The sequence below is a fragment of the Tyto alba genome, unplaced genomic scaffold (genome assembly GCF_018691265.1).
Source record: "Tyto alba isolate M040663 unplaced genomic scaffold, T.alba_DEE_v4.0 Super-Scaffold_14, whole genome shotgun sequence".
Taxonomy (NCBI): Eukaryota; Metazoa; Chordata; class Aves; order Strigiformes; family Tytonidae; genus Tyto; species Tyto alba.
The window spans coordinates 44409146-44426735 of NW_024881276.1; the positions used below are offsets into that span (position 1 = coordinate 44409146).

General features: G+C 40.8%; 1 protein-coding gene across 3 annotated transcripts in view; it reads right to left on the reverse strand.

The window, feature by feature from the left end:
- The window catches only part of CD247 (CD247 molecule), a 66297-nt gene that overhangs the window by 15046 nt on the left and 33661 nt on the right, over window positions 1-17590 (reverse strand). The window contains exon 1 of one of the 3 annotated variants that reach the window (XM_032988232.2): window positions 14056-14119. The exons of the other annotated variants lie outside the window; for them this stretch is intronic. The gene's annotated coding sequence lies outside the window, so the exon portion shown is untranslated. Of the gene's footprint in view, window positions 1-14055; window positions 14120-17590 lie in introns of those variants that run through there. 3 annotated transcript variants of the gene reach the window in all.

Below are 17590 nucleotides of genomic sequence, written 5' to 3' on the forward strand. Positions count from 1 at the left end.
TTTATCTTCCCTAAAACTGAGTTTCTCAGTGAAGCCTATGAAATCCAATCCCAGCACAAGAGATTTATTGATGCAACTGCAGCTACATCCGAAGGTGTTTAAAGGCAGAAGCCGTAGTGCCTTCTCCCAACAACCGAGAGCTGCCACAGCTACACCCCAGGGCGAAGCAGGCAGCAGTTCTCAGGTACCACCGTCTTCCACCAGCAGTGATCTGAGGGACTCACGGTCCCTGTATGCAATTCAGCTCACTTCTACCCCTTATCTTCCAAAAACCTCTTGCTGCAGGGTTGTGTTTCCAGACCCCCCCCGGGGGACAGACTGCACAGCTGCGGGTGCCGCCACCACCACGCAGCACATCAGGTGCCCACCGGGTTTTCTCTACGGAGGTGCGATGCAGGCAGAGGCCAGACACAGTGGATCTTGCCTCACTGCCTCTGTCCGAAAGCAAGATGCTGAACCCCAGACAGCTGCCTGGGCTGGGGGCAGAAAGGGAAGAGAGACAAGCACCCCGCACGGTGCTTCACTTCAAGTGTATACAGGCTTGTGTCTGAAGAGACAGCCCAGACTAAATGACTAAAAGTTAGCCACCTAAGATTATGAAAGATAATCCTGTTCATAAAGAACATATCTATCCTGGGTTTTACTTATATATTTCTATCATTTTCACTCATAGATATAAATAATAAACAAACATGGGACACTCCAAGGCTGAAGAGGCAGAGGCCATATCCTCCTTCCCTCACAGAAGGAAGAAGCTCCTCCATGCCACTGCTTGTGAACATCAATGGAAAAATCTGAGCAAAAACCAACCGAGAGAAGAAAAGGTCTGGATTACACCAGGCATGGTGTCTTTAACAGGTCTGATGTGCACGGTAGCCAGTTAACAGAAATGAGTGAAATGCAAGGCGTCCCTCTCATCAAACCAAGTATGTGAGGTCAGGAGCCTTCTCCCTTCGTGTGGAGACTGAAGATAGTCTTGTTGATCATTAAATTATATTAAGACTATACAGTCAAGTAACACTTTCAACATAAAACCTCCCCACTACCATATCTGCAAAACTAAGACACCCAAGGAAAGTCAGCAGGCTCTTAACCCCACCACAGCAAAATGCCATTGAGCTTGCTGCCTGAAAGAATTTCCAGGTTTGTCTTCTTACACCAGCCACTTGTCTTGACAAAAATGATAAGCGCTATTACTTCTTATTTTTTTTTTCTCCTCACCACCAGTTCCTTTAGCACTGAGGAATTCTCTTGTATTTGTCATCATCACATATTTATAAAACAAAACATGGCCAAAAGCACTGCTTATGCCCGTGAAGTTCAACCTTATGGTTTACTGTTGTCCTCATCTTTAAAGCCAAGGAGCAAACTACTGACATGATCAGGATTCAGTTTACAATACCAGACATTAGGCAGCCAGGATAACTACATTTTAAAAAGGAAAGTGTTTCAGATCACTAACTTCCCCATTTTTATGCCAAAGCATGTTAGCACTATGGAAACATGAGGTCGAGTTAAGGTGCTTTAGGACCCTTGAGAGCCCTTCATACTCCTAGGATCCCTTTCAGGGAGGCACTATCACAAGTTCAAATTAATGCAAGCTTCCTTCAGATTTACTTGGGAAGAAATAGATTCAAAAGAATGAAAAGACTGTAATGCCACAATGGGCCGAGCATTTTCTAGTACATCATGGAATAAAGACTCTAATAAAAACTCCAGCATACTGTAACAGATGCAAAACAGGAAGATCCCCAATAGCTGATTTGTGGAAAGAGAACCCAGTGTGTGCAGAAAACAACAATAAATGGTCTACTTTTCCAGCCTGAAGGTGAAGAATATTAACTTAGATCATATCATTAAATAAGGGAAACTTTTACCCTCCAAATCCTTCCAGAGCCTCATCAGAAACAGAAAGGAGGAGAGTGCCTTGCTCATCTCTGGAAGGGGACTCCTCACTTTATCAAAACAGTCAGTCATTCTCAGAAAAAGCAACTGCTTTCACTTCTCAGTTTTGCAAGAACTTGGTGCAAAGGGCTTTCCTGAAGCAAACCTGATGTTGCCTCCTAGAGACAGCAAACCATGCATAGGGCAATTGCAGAACCTGGATATCCAACAAGCTCAGGTGACAGATGCAAGCCGTGGAGCTGTCAGCTTTTGTAGGGATTTTAGATTAGACACTTGTACTTTTACTAGACCCATCTTCATCAGGGATAGCGGAAGTTTAATCTAGTTAATGCAAAAGATGTTCCCCGCTGTGAATTTTCTATTGCCTAATCCAATTTGGTGTTAAGTGTCCCAAGAGGCAAGACTTATTATTCAAATAGTTGTTTCTAGGTCACTTACCCCTTCCCTTCTCCTACCAATTCTGTCTGTGAATCCCACAACAGTAACTCACCCCAGACTGATTTACTATTAGGTGGCCTTTTCACGTTTAGCTTCTACAACCCAATGCACATGACTGAGGACTACTTAAAAGAATTCAGTCTACACATCTCTGCTCACCGGGAATCCCAAAGAGACTACATGCCACAAGGCTGAAGAAAGAGACACAAACTCAGACACAAGATGCTGTTGATCGCAATCGGATGTGTTTCTCTGTTCAGTGAGCACCTCACAGACATGGCAGACGTTTCCCTAGTGCTCTAAATTAGCACTTTTAAGTTAGACTTTACAAAAAGCAGTGAAAGCATGGTTATGCTAAACAGCTTGCAGCTAGCTCACTGCTGATGGCTCCAGTAATCAAATACACTGGTAACATGAAGAACGGTTCCCAGTGGGGAGATTTATAAGGCACCCCCGACACCCTTTTATTCTAGTTTCAGACTTCCAAAAGTCATTAAGCTTACGCTATCCCTACTGGCGGGAAATGCCTTCCTACTAGCTGATAATAAAGTAATATAAATATCTGGGCACAAAGTATTCAGAGTCAGTCATCAAGCACAAACCTATCAGTGCGTTTTTTTCCTGTGTCAGTGCAGCAAGGGACTACTCTGATTTCACAGCTCATGTCAATCTAAGTGCAGAGATGCACAAGCTCAACAAGAGACTTAACAGGGCTGTTCTGTCTCAGGCTGAGCTCAACTGTAACTCTTGATGAGCTGCAAGCAGAGAAGAACAGTAGGAAACGTTTCCATCACACTGATGTAAACTAAGGGTGGAGGTGCTGGAGGGAGAATTGCAGCTACAGGGTTATTTGCAGACGTAAGTCAGCCTGTGAGCAATTCCTTGCATTGCAGCTAACACAGACCCAAGCTGCGACAATTACAGGAGCCGTCCTCGATGTACGGTCAAAGCCATGACCATACACTCATCACAGTTAATCCTACTGGGATGAAACCAGTCTTCCTTTCCTTTCTCCAGGATCAATTTCCATCTAAGCACCTGACAGCACCAGGTCTAATCTGTACCAAAAGGCCCAGCATCAGGATGGGCACCAAACCCCCAATAATGAAAGCCATCCCCTCTTTTAGGTTAAGCCTATAGCAACGTTATGCAAACCCCGGGTGGCTGTCATCCAAGGCTTTCACCACATTCCTCATATAATGTTTTTCAGCAGATAATTATAAGGAAGGTAGACATATGAAAAGCCATGGAAAGGTTGCAAGATTTACTTTAGCTCATCCAGCAGGACAACTGCAGCAGACTGTTTTAAGACTTGCAGTCTCAAGATGTTTTCATTGCAGTCCCTGTATAGACATCCACTTGCAAGAACGCTTCTGAGGGTGAAGAAATCACTAGTGGAGCTTGGCGTCAAGCAGAGAAACAGTTAAATCATCTTACAGAGGCAGTGGCGGCCTCAGGTTATCAGGCAGGAAGAAGGTTATACCGGCCCCAACGGCTGAGGCTCCATACCTTGCAGTAGCTACGCACATCGGGGAGGGGGGGAGAGGCTTCAGAGCCGGCCTTCAGTCCCCTGCTACAGACCCACTTAATGGAGAGCCATGCATATCGCGTCCTGCCTCTGCGAGGAAGATGTGCTGACAAAATAAAGCATGCCACAGCAGTTACGTACCCAGTAAAGAGGCAGGTTGATTAAGGTTTTGGTTTAATATTAATTCCTTGTATACTATTTTTTGCAGCATTGCTCGTCAAAGCTTAGCAATAACACCACCACTGGGGAATATTCCACTCAAAACAGTACTCTGAACATGAAGCATTTCACGGGCCTCGTGAAACAGAGCCAGTGGACAAGCTAGCACAAAATGGAAATACCACAGCAAACCTTGCCTGGGTCCTCGACAGAGCTCTTCAGCAAAGTGTCTCTGCACAAACCCTAACTCTACAGTTCCTTGAGAAAAGGAATTGCTTCTTCCACCTCTGAAATGGTCTTCCTCTAATCTGAGAACATTCACATTTTCATAGCATGTAGAAGCTATACAGCTAAAATTCTATGGCAAAAGTAAAACACTGCTAAAAAGCAAGGGCATTAGTCATGAATCTGCAAGTGGGGCGCAGGGGCATGGCTTTATGTCCCCATTAACACCTCACCGCTGAGGCCTGCGCTCCTCTGCCAAGTGATATAACTGCGGCTGGTACACCTGCGTTACTGCACTTTATTACAAGCCATCTAAGGGACTACACCCAATTTTAGAAAATCTTATCTCAGATTGCATTACAGGATAAGAAAAAAAAAAAAAAAAGGCTACATTTTGAGACATACCTTCTCATATGTAGGCAGAAAATGGCAAATGTGAAGAGCCTATAGATAGATTTTGACTGAATTAAAGACTGTTACAAAGCAAAGCATTCCGGGGGGGTGGGGGGGGGAGGGAAAATAGGAGGAAAGAATTGCTTTATCATTAATAACTTTATCCAACACCTTTATTTTGCCACCCATAAGAATAACGTAAGTAATATTTTAACTGTCAAAATTATTAAAGTGCTCTCAAAATACCAGACACTAGGAGTTAGTACCTTCTTAATTGCTTCTCTGTGGAGAGAGACTTGCAGAAAAAGCAAAACAAGGAAAGAAAAAGGACCCAAGCTCTCATCACAAAGAAAATGTCTTGTATATTTACAATAAGAGTTCAAACCTTCCTATGTCAGTGTTTGTGACTGAGATGAAAGTAAACAATTATGCTTTACACATATCTACAGTGCATGCAACTAATGTTAAAATTTATCAAGTTAATTCCAGTATTCAATATACACATTAAAATATCTCTACATCACCACTAACAAATGAGAAGTGTTAACAGAGGTATCTGTTACCCACCAAACTACTTTTGCAAATATTAAGTCTCCAGTCATGTCTGATATATATTCTGTTCATTTCTATTGTATTAAAAATATTTTTTTCAATTGTTTATTGGTCATAATAACTACTATGCTGAAAGGGAATATGAGAGCTTCCAAGGAAAAGCTACCTATCATTAGTAAGAACACCAAAATTAAGAATATAACAGAACAGCATTAGGAAAAAAAAAAAAATCAATCATGAATTCTGTTGTTGATGGGTATCAAAATCGCATTTTTTGTAAAGCAGAAAATCCTCAGCACTGTAGGCTTTCTGGAAAAGCATTTACTTTTTTTCAGTTTTAAATTCTTCAGTGTTCTATGCTGCTGACAGTCCAGGTGACCACTCTATATTTAAACTTACATTGCAGACCTATTAATAACAAAATAATTTTCCAAATGAGGCTCAACTTCACAGTTCATTTTCTAGTGGTAATTATAAACAATGTTGCACAAAGCTTTAGTGACACATAGCAATGCTCTGGGTCAGCTTGTCTGGAAAGCACAGGCCAAATTCTGCACTCCCTCTATCTAGGAAATCTCCATCAGTTCCTGCAAGCATTAAATGTTAAAGCGACCAGCTCCTGTTCTGCATGCTGAAAAAAGGATGGGATGATAACAGGAACGTGCTAAAGTCCCTGGGATTTCACGCAGTTCTTGAACATGCTGGTTTCAAAGGGGCAGAAGAAGAAAGTACTTGAAGAGCAACACACTGGGATTTTTGCAGATAATTTTGTAAAGGAAAATGGCAATATTTTGCAGTAACAGTCACCCCACCAGAGTGAGTACTAGAGTTTGATATCAGTACACCAAAACAAACGCTTCAGGATCCATTATTTTTATACTATCAAGCACGTATGATGATAGAGATTGGATTTCAGAGTTTGATCTGTATTTGCATTAAACCAAGAAGAAGTTGAACTATAGACATATAAAGTCAGCACAAAAAGGGGGGCAGGGGAAGCTATTCAAGTCACTCATCATACTAATTTGTAGTCTCCGTTTTATATCCCCAAATGCTCTGCTTCCTGTCTCCTTACATTCTTATTCCTACACTATTAAAAAAAAAATAATAATAATCCCAAATTCCAGCATCTCTGAACACACCTTACGCCTCCTCCCACCCTCACATCCCTGCAGGCCACCCGAGGCCAGCCTGGCCCAGCAGTGGCACGCGTTGGGGGTGGCCAGCAGCAGCCGAAACCAAACGGGTCCCCGCTGGGCTCGGGCTGCCGCCGCACAGGCGCTGCCTCGGAGTTTCTCCCTCCATCCAGCTGCCGGTTTGCATGAAGCCTGAAGAAACTTAATTGCCTATTGAAACCCTAACCCCTCTGTTAAATTTGGTGGGAATGGGCCAGCTGATAGAGACAGCGACTGCATAAGGTTGATCACATCAGGAAACATGGCCCATAACGCACGTGTTGCTCTAAGCTACAATATCGACCTTGTGTGTGAAGTTTCGTATGCGTACTATGTGTACATTGCACTTTGTATGTCATACAGAAACACAGGGACCCTTCTCCAAAAAGCACTGTGTAGGTCATGTAAACCAGTATAAGGAACCTGAGAAGGTGGGCTATCATCAGTGATTTAAACTGATTTCGTCTACAGCACTGAATTTACCCTCCTGGTTTTTCTTTGGGATTTTTCATGAAAAGATTTTCCAGAAACACCGCACGCAGAGATCCCACCTTATTGTTCATGACTGGATTTGGTTTTGTTTCCCTGGAGGAATGTCATAGCTATTTCTAGAGCATTTAGATTCCTTGTATTTATTCCTTACATCTTAATGCAGACAAGTAGCTGTCAGCCGCTTACCAGATATATTTACAGAACAATTCCGTTCATACCTTTGAGTTTTAGAGCACATATCTGAAACAGCCACTTAAGACAGGACATTATGTCCTCTCTGATTTTTCTCACTCCGGCTAATTTTGTAAGTGTACTTTTGATATCCCTATCACTGCACTGATCTAATTGCTTGTCAATCTCATAAAACATGTTTCTTTCAAAGTCTTTAATGCTGCTTCTAAAATGGATGAAAATTTTCAAATTATATTTACTTTAAACACCTCCTCTCTCCCCACAAAAAGACTTATCAGGAAGCCTCTGAGATGTGCAGACAGATAAGAAGACTGCCTGGAAACTGTATTTGTTTATCTTCTGTGTGCAGCTGAGATGCAGTTAGAATGCAAAGGGAATTTATACAAGCTCCATTTTTCATAATACTGGGAGTTTAGGTAAGATTTACTTGAAGCACAGTGTTGGAAAGTGCAGTTACAGAATTGTTAGATAGGGTGAAATATTCCCAAATGATCAAATGCCCACAGGAAATAAATTTTCTCCTAAACTTGCTAAAGATCCTTTTCATTACATTTACTTTTGTTATGTACTCTCTGTGAAAATCCTTCTTCTACTTCTAACCATTAAAATTTCTTCTTGCCACAGAACTGTTTATTGTACTAAAAATATGTAACAAAGCTGGTCTGCCCAGATAATGCATGGGCTTGTATAAAACAAAAACCTGCTCTCTGTTAATATAAATGGTTTCTTGAAATTAGCTTTGATAAATCCATAATGCGGTCACATCTGGACTTAGAGTGTATTCCTTACATGACAGATGGGAAGAGGGAAGGTACTAGGGACAAATACTACTTTGAGGGGCTTTGCAGTAGCCTCATTTGTGCCTCCAGGAGTTTCTTGTATATGCAAGCATGGAATTAATCCCATTAAGCAAAGTGTTATCCCACCAAATTAGCCATTAGATGCGCATTAATTATTTCAATCTGTCCCTTGAAAACTGTTTGGAGAAGTTACCCTGGTTTTACAGACAAAAAAAAAGTAAAGCTATTCAAACCAATAGTACTCAAGAGGATTATATTCAGGTTTCTCACATCCAAGCAGGGGAAGAAACACAAGTGAATGTAAATAAATGGTCCAGTTCTCTTCCCACTAAAGACCAGATTCCGTAATAAGGTGAATTAATTCTCCACACCATTGATTTCAACAGAAGTTAGCACAGGCCATTTAATTCAATGAGAGTAGGTTTAGTCCCAGACACGCACGTAGCTTCAAGGACACACAAGAAACACATAGTGATAAGCAATAATTAAAAGATAGATGCAAGTGTTTTTTCTAACACAATATTCATTATACAAGAAATCTTTACTTATTGTAACAAATTTAAATTTGGGCAGCTATGATGCTATAATTTTTTTAATGGAAAATAAAGCTTTTCATTACTCTCTTCCTTAGATTTGCTGTATTTTACACTGCTTTCAGAGTAACTTTACAATTTGTTCTGCAATTAATTTTCACATGCCTCCACATCAAAAGTCAGCAAAAAATAGTTGCCTCAACCCTTCCCTTCAAACAGCATTATTTTTATAGAAATACACCCCAAAGTTTTATTTCTATTTTATCAACAAAAATTAGCAATGGTTTACTCAAAGTCCATTACAAGACCTACATTACAATGATTTACTACAAGGCAAAAAAAAGCACAAGGACCAGATGATTCAGCTCATTGCAATGGACCAAATATATGTATCTAACTCTCCAAGCAATTTAATTGAGGAAGAGCACAGGACATGCACAAGATACAAAGGTCTAAGAGAAAAGTCTGTGTGCACGAAGCAAAAGAAGTCTGGCTTTGCAACCCTCTCTACCTGATATTGTTTAACATATAAAACTAATTCACAAAAAAAAAATGGGGAAAAATTCACTATGTATTTGTCCTGTCAGTTAATTTTCAGCTTGGACATGACCCAAAAAGTCATTAACAAGCAGATTCCATGTAGTCACCTGGACTTTCTAGAATATGATGGCATTCACTGTCACATAGTGGTTTTTTAAAATCTAAATTATTATGTACATACAGATCTAGATACAGCTATAGCGCAAACATTACTTTAAATTAAACAATTACATTGTATGTCATATGATGGAGAAAACAGTGAAGAAAATTTCAACAGAGAAATAATAAGCAAAACTGCATAGACCTAAGATAATTCTATTTTACCAAGGTTGTGCTGTAAGCCCCCTAAAGCCAGATTTCCCTGCTACAAGCCTCGTTCTCCTCTAGAGCCCCATTATGTATCTTGGTCCCATGAGTTTATGATCAGAATAGTCCCTAAAAAAGAAAACGTCTGACCACCTGGGACAGCGAAAGTGTCTCTTCAAGTATTTTATTACCACGCTAACAATCAGTGATCCAAACCCTACGGTTTTAAGACATAGTTTACCTGCTTGGAAGCAGTATTTCTTCTCTTTTCCCTATCACATTTCTAGCACTAACTATTATAAATATCGGGAGCTTATAAGGAAAAAAAATACTTAACAGATCCCAGGCAAAATTATTATGTACGCTTTAGGAGCAGTAAATGAATGACACTGTTATGGTGAGATTTATAACTTAGGTAAAGTTAAATAAAGTATCACACTGAATATCCTGCTTCACTTAAAATTCTCAGCTGACTACGGCACAGAAATACCCTCTAGATCGGTTGTTCAGAGATTAGTAGATTTTAAGAGATTACATTAAATTCCACAGCTGGTTATGCTATCTGCAGAATAACCCGATACCAGATATCAGGCACAATTAGAATTCATGCACAACCAATTTGTAATTCAAGGCATAAATGAATAATTAAGATTTTAAAAAAAAATTTCCTATTTCAAAGTTAGTTGCACTTTCATTTTTTTAATGAAGTATCAGTAAATTATATTTTTAAACCAAAATAAACTGTGCTATTTGAATTCATCCTAGCAGATCAGTGCAATTCTAGCAAAGGGATTACATTTGCCTGTTTGCATGCAGACTAGCTTCTAATCAGGATCACACTCCTTTTCTGCAAGCTCAGGGTAGATGAACGATCAAATTCTACTAGGATACAAGTAGCTTAAAATTTACCATCCATGCAGTTACCTATCAGTGCTGAAACTGATAATAAAAGCTATAATCAAAGTTATTAACACATGTCAGTCTACTTGTGAACTCTTTTGACTTCTAGAAACCCTGGCCAACCCTACTACTTACCACTGAAATGTTTTGTGCTTATTCTAGTGTGGCTGATGACACCAGCATTTTAATGGAAAAAATGTATAACCATTTTGTTCAATAATTACTCACTTTGCAACTGATGAAGCAAAACAAATATACTTGTTTTCAGTCAGGAATTGTATTTTGTTTTTATTATTGAGGAGAAGCGTAAAAGTGAAATAAGTCAGTTCCACATGCTGCTTGCAATATTATAGAGAATTATAGAGAATTTAGCGTTACTCCCCCAGTCATTTTTATCCAAGTACCTCAAATTGCAAATGCACCACTTTAAGTCAAAAGAGAAGAAACCTAACAGTTTCAGCAAAATCATGTCTGACTTTATTGAAAAAATATACTTAAATAACCTTATTAGGTTACACAGGAAAGGAAATCTATAGAACAAGCATTGAGGTGATTATACTGTGTTGAAATCAGAATGATCCTGCCCAAACAACCGATGCAGAAGCTTCCTGAGTACTTGTCAAAAGGCCAAGAAAATCCATTTTATGCAGACAATCTTAACAGTAGAAAAGGACAGAAAACCATAAAAGTGACTTCATTAAATTATTTTCTATAGTTACCTACAGACTGCTCAGTGTTTCTTCTAGCCTTTAAAATTACTCTGTGCTGTAAGAAGTTAGACAAAATAGGACTTCTAAGCACAAAAAAGCACTTGCAGTTTAATGACATTCTCACTGCTGATCAGGATAGTGCAGAGAGGACCAGAAAACGCAGAGCCATGACATCAAGCAAGGGCACCCTTTTATGCTTGCTGCCCCCCTGGGCATTGCACACTAGACGCTCTCCAGGCTGGTTTTCATAATAGCTTTATAGCCATAGTTAAGTAGAGAATGACTACTTTATTATCCTTTGCAGACAGATAAATCACATTTAAATCACCTATCCAACTTGCTCACCTCTATGTTACAGCTTTCTATCCTGACCACTAATTGTCCTTTTATCTGATTTTGTTAACAATGATATGCTTCCCTCCGTAGATATGATACTATAAGTAATATATGACTTCTCTTTGTCCTCCTTTTATATTCTAGATATGCTGTACTTTGATCAGAAAGGATCAGATCTGTTCTTCAGTGTGGACCATACAAAGCAGAGCCTGATGCAATATTTTCAGAAAACCAAGGGTGTTTTCTTGCTCCAACGCCTTGCTGTTGTATCCTGGTGCAGCCTCAGAAAATCCCCCATCGCTTACCCCAGCGAACAGCTCTCCCCCACTCGCTGTGCGACACCAGTGTCAGGCCAGCCAGGCCATTTTGGGAACGTCCTGGGCACTGTTTGCCCGGCCGAACGCCCATGATTTCTCTGATTTACTTTCACCTGTCAATAAGCAGGACATGGGGTCAGCGAGGTTGGGAGCCTGCTCCCTGCGTGTGCTCATCTCCAGCACTGCACAGCCTGCTACGCCACGCTCCATCGCCACACCACAGGCTGGCTGCTTCTCTTAGAAATCTCCAGCCTCTTGGGTCAGGTTAATATTAGTAAGGTCATGTTTATTTTTTTCTATTCTATTTCTTCAACCTTTCCTCCTTGTTCAAGACAACTGATTTCTGGCAGCCCTTACAGTATTTCCGAGATCCGGCTATGAAGCCGATTACGAAATGGTTTGAACGTCCTTTACACGCAGATTTGTTCCCATGCTCTAAGAAAATCATAGGGGGCCACACTTGCCTGTTGGACAGCAACCGCAATATCCATGCCCACCAAGTCCCTTTCACTTATAAGCTACAGTGACAAAACAGAGCTCATGGTCCCCCACTCACGCACACCCCAGCCCCTTTGAAGCCACAGAGCGAGGCATTACGCTTCCCTTAGACAGATATGAATCTATCCCCCTACACACCCGCCCCAACAAACACACATCTGAGACTTGTTAGCAAAGACAGGCAATACCAGGTGCGTCTGAGAAAGCACTTGCTCAAAGTAGTTGATAGCTGCTCTAACCGAGCTAGAAATCGTTACCTCAAAATAAATTAAGTGTAGGAGAGAGCTTTGTCATTTCAGGGTTCTTCAGCCTCTCTCTTTACAGGAGGGAAGGAAAAAAAAAAAAAAAAAAAAGTGCCAACACCGACATAGTATTTTCCTTAAATCTGGGTCACGGGCATCCTTTTCCCAAATTTAGGACTTTAACGAGTTGGAAGCAAGCAAGGAATCCATCCTCTGAGAAATGCTGTGACCGATCAGGTGAGTGACCGCACTGATGTGAGAAGCAGCAGGGACATCTAGGATCAACATCCCGCTTCTGCTAATTTTCAGACCCTGGAGAAGACAGCATAGGTTTCCAACCACACACAGGCATAGCGCCAACCCCACTACACAGCACAGTACAGCATACACAGGGACTGCTTTTCCTTTGAAGTATCTGGCTCCAAAGAAAGCCCTTTCAACACCCTGAAGGCAATACGTATATGACGCAATCTTATACACCAACACGCCTGTGGGTTGTTTTTTTTTTTTAAAAAAAGCAAAATGGTGGTGTCAAGGGGTTGGTTGGCTGGTTGTTTTCAAAATGGGGCTGTCTTCGCAAGAGTTGTTGCATTCATTCATGAAATGGGACATGCCTGGAGAACTCAGCAGAGAGAACCGAATGCCTCAACACCTCGCGTCCTGGAACTCTGCTGCCTGAGGTGAAGAATTTTGCTCTCAGCACGTCCTGGGAGCTTGGAGAAGAAAACCACACTAAATGATCTTGTGTTGCACAGCCAGGCTTGGGGTGCTGCAGGGCAGTGAGAGTGCAAATGCTGCCCAACAGACTAAGACAGAAAAGGAAGGCTACAAGATTGGGGGTTTTTTTGTTGTTATTTTTTTTAGAAAAGGCAAAAATATAGATCTCTCTTCAGAAGGTGGCTTTGACTCTGGAATTGAAAAATGAAATTGCCAGGGGGAAAACTAAATTCACATCCATACAGAATAACCACTGATACACAAATTCTCTCTCCCTCTCTTTTATAAGAGTCACCCAGAATAGCAACATTAATTGCTGAATATTTCTTGCCAACTCCCACTCCTCTATCATGAGCAACTGGAAGGTTTCAATCTGAATAACTGACTTCATAGATTTAGGGAAAAATAAGTCAAATTACTATGTCAAAGGGCAAAAATGCTGTGTTTGTGCTCTCTGGAACACACTGTCTTGGTTCCCAAGTTACAAAACACGGCTTCTGTCAATCAGAAGTCAGAATAAACATCCAGAAGTTTAAATTCAGGTCTTATGAGGCTAGGCTGCATCTTTCTCATAAGAAATACAAATTCTAGGTAACCACAAAATACAGCACTGTTTGAAGAGCTATGGTATTTTAGAACTTAGCTGCAATCAGAAATGCAAAGCATCACAAAATATTTGTATTTTAAGGTTTTCTGCTTATTCAGGAAGATTAAGCCGCTTCATTCCAAACACATGGTCGAATTGGAATAATCAGAATAAAAATTTATGTTAAACTTTTGATAAATATCTTCAATTCAGCAACACTGGGTTTGCCTTTTCCCCATTATTTTGCATTTATGCTGCCTCAGAGCATTCTGATCCTGAAGTGACTACTGATAAGCCAGTGACATATATGCTGAAAGAAACAGAGATAAGCTTTTTGGTTCACCTGTTGCCATCTCCTCTTCACTTAGGTGCAACACACTCACTGTCCTTCCCTTTCATGTAAACATACATGCAATACCATATACCAAGGGTGTACGTTATATACAGACATGAGGGGGATGAGGTATATCCATGAACATGTGCATATAGAGGTAGATGTACACACGCTCACCCCAGCCATTTTCTCTCGTTGCCTTGGTGGGTTACAGACCAGAGCAGGGAGGATGCTCAGCCAGACAAATCACTTGTGTAGCACCACTGACTTCATCAGGCAGACGGATGTGTGAAAGCAAACGGAGATTCAGTAATGAAAGGAGCCACCTGCCCTGCTTTGCCTGGTTGCAGGAGAACCTCCCTGCCTGCCCCCTCACGAGCAGGAGGGTGCCAGGGACCGCAGCACAGAGGAAGCTGCACCACCTGAAACGGGTCTCGGCACAGGGCTCCCACCTCCCCAGGGGTTTCCTTCTGTAGGGTCCCTTCCCCTCTGGGCTGCACTGGAAGAGCACGCCTGTCACTGGGGTGAAACCACCTTCAGCATCCACCCAGCCTGGCTTTACTGCTGTGTCACTCTTGCCTCCTTTTGCATCAGTGTCTGGAAGGAGAGGAGCAGGAGTTCGGGGAAGGGCAATAAAAAGCTGGAAAACAGCAGGAGAAAGACTCAGAAAGCAGGGATGGGGGAGAAATGTAAGCAGCTTTAAGTGGATGCATAAAACCAGACAGTAACATACCTTCCCCTTGAGTGGAGAAGAACTACAGATTCATTTATAATTTGACTCCTGTATTTAAAGGAAGAGACCTAAGCAACAGACACAAAACAGCTGCAAATTAAAGTTTTGAATCTGTTCAGCATTTTCTGTCCTGTTCTTGCTAGTGGTAATCACCCTGTCAGTGGGCAAGCCCTGCTTCCAGCTGAGGAAGCTTCCCTGAAGATGGTGGGATGGCCAGGGGACGGCTAGCGCCCAAGGCACACAGTAAGGATACAGCTTACCAAGAGAGACCAGGCTGTTCTCCCTGGCCAAAACCTGCAATTTTCTGGGTGTGTGATGTTTTCTTGTATACAGTCTATCTAGGCTTTGCTGACGCTCCTGGAGTGTCAACTAGACCATGTCAGGGACAATGCTAACACTTAAAAATCCCATGCACATGTTAGCACTCACACCCGTGTGCTAGCCTTGTGTAATCCACTATTACATATTTCAACTATCTATTACCTGGAATATGTTATCATAGGCAATCAAAAAATGCTACAAACTACATTCATATCTCCCACCCTAAGATCATGACAAAGAAGGCAGCACCCTCTCTGTGCTTTCCAATCAGAATCTTTGCCATCCACACTTGAAAGTGTTTCTGTCATTGAGAAATTAAAGACAGTAAGTATTCTTCTGAAGAGAAACTCCTAAAGACACAAGCAATCGCATGAATCCCAGCAGCCAAGGTTTGAAGGAAAATTATCACCTTTTTAAGACAGGTGAAAAATTAATGACAGGTCAGAAATGTGTTCTTCAGAAGATAAAAAAATCAGGTTAATAAATGAACTCAGCATATGGTATCTTAGGCTGCTGGAGGGTTTGTGTGGTGCTGTACAGAGTTGTGTTTAATATCTTAACTGCTTGGAGAAAAGAGCTGTAAAATCAGCTGTTTGCTTTCTTCTGAGAGTTTACTTGTAATATTCCTAACTTCTGGGTACTTGTTAAAGCCCAGACACCAAAGACACAGAAACTAAGGTAATCAGTAAGCGAGAACCAAAGTGTGGGAGAACATACTCTGTCTCTCCTTCGAAATACCGCACTATGCTAGCCTCAAACTGCCTTGACAGCAGAGCCTCAGACTTGAAAAGTTAGTTACAGGGCACCAGAAAACAAGAATATAAAGTACCGTCTGTAACATTTGTAATCAAAAGGACTAGTTAACGGGAGAGTAGATAGAAAGGACTTTAAAATAATACATTTTATTTAAAAAAAAAAATTTACACATTATTTCTTCACTTTCTTTTGATCTTAAAGTCTTCAATTGTGAGCACATATTATGTTGCACTTGCTATTTATCCCATGTTACGTCAAGAACATTTTTCTTTGCAGAAATAAGAACGTGTTAAATTTCATACTTGACATGTTCATTTATGATAAAAGAGAAGTAACTGCTCAGGACCTAGATTACGTCCTCCCCAAAACAGCAGACCGAAGCTCTAACAAACCGGTAAGTTAATTGCCTGCTTGAACATCCTTTTCAACCTTGAAATGAACCCGATAATTCACCCAAAAAAGCTGAAAAGCTACATTATTTTGTCCCAGTGCACTTTGAAGAAAATGGTATGTGTGCTCTAAGTCACTCTAATGATGGAAATTCATACCTTCTGGTGCCCCAGACTGTTAGCTAAGTTTGCATGCTAAAAAGTTCAAGCTACATTTATCAATGTGCTATAAATAAAAATGATGTTGTCATTGCTAACACTGCAGTTTGTTTTATTTTAAAGAAACAAGATCTTACAGCACTAAAAAGAGTGCCAAAAATAGTTTTAATACTTCATGCTGCTAACTTGTATCCATGGAGTTATTAAAAAAAGGAAAAGAAAAAGCTGTCTCTGCTTAAATGCTCATAGAGCACAACAGCTCAGAGTACCCGTTCAGAAGAGATTACAATATACAAGCATTTTCTTTCTGAAAAATTAAAACCAAAATATTTTTGTTGCTATCAGTTTTGGTTTGGTTTCCTGACATATCAGAAGTAGAAATAAAACTATGTATATTTTCATGTAACATTTAATTTTTAATTCTCATTAAGTCTTTTTTAAAAACATCAAACAACACATCTTTTCTTAATCGAAGAATCTTCTGGCTGTTATAAGAAAACTCTCTTGGGAAAAAAAAAAATAAAAGAAAAAAATCAAAACCGATAAAAGATTTCCAGTTAACTCCAGAAAAGAGTTTTGAGTCTCACTATTTTGGTATCTCTTGTTCTGCTATGATTCAGTAACATCTCTTTGCTGCACTGGTATTAAAAGATCAGCGTTTATCAGTTTAATTCACTACAATTATACATGAAACTTTGCAACAGCCTGAATTTTAAATTTAGTCTACATAGATGGAGAAAATTCAATGATCGAATGGCAGTAACCTGGTTTAGTCAACAAGGATCTTCTCTGGGATATATACCTCCGTCATCTCTATTGCACAGAACCATAACACTAGCCTTTAATCAAAAAGACGAGTGACAGAGGCCCATCAGGCTGCAGACTCAACCTGACCGGTTCACCGAAAAGTCAAAACTGAGTTTTCTGTGGCTTAGGTCTGCCTGGCAAGCATCAGCTCAGCTGCAAGCTATCGTTTACGATAAAAGTCAGCAGTGGACCCCACGGGAGTCAGCCTCACACATGGAAACACGAGTTCACATAAGTCATCGACTTTCTGACTCTACGTGGGTTTTTCTTCTGCTTGTTTTCAGTCACCGCAGTGCAGCTACGTATGTTCCACTGCCTCAGCTGTGCCCCAGAGTCACAACCTGGTGATGCTCTGACACTCAGAAATGTTTACTGAACAGCTCTTGTCACCAACACTTTCTTCCACCTAAGCCTTACAGCCAACCTCCTTGCCAGTACACCCCTTCCTCCTGCAGAAAAGCTTTCCAGCTCATCAGCATGTCTGCAAGTTTCAGATCAAAAAACAATCACAGGGTGCATTGAGGTCAGGAAGAGACAGTGCAGGTGA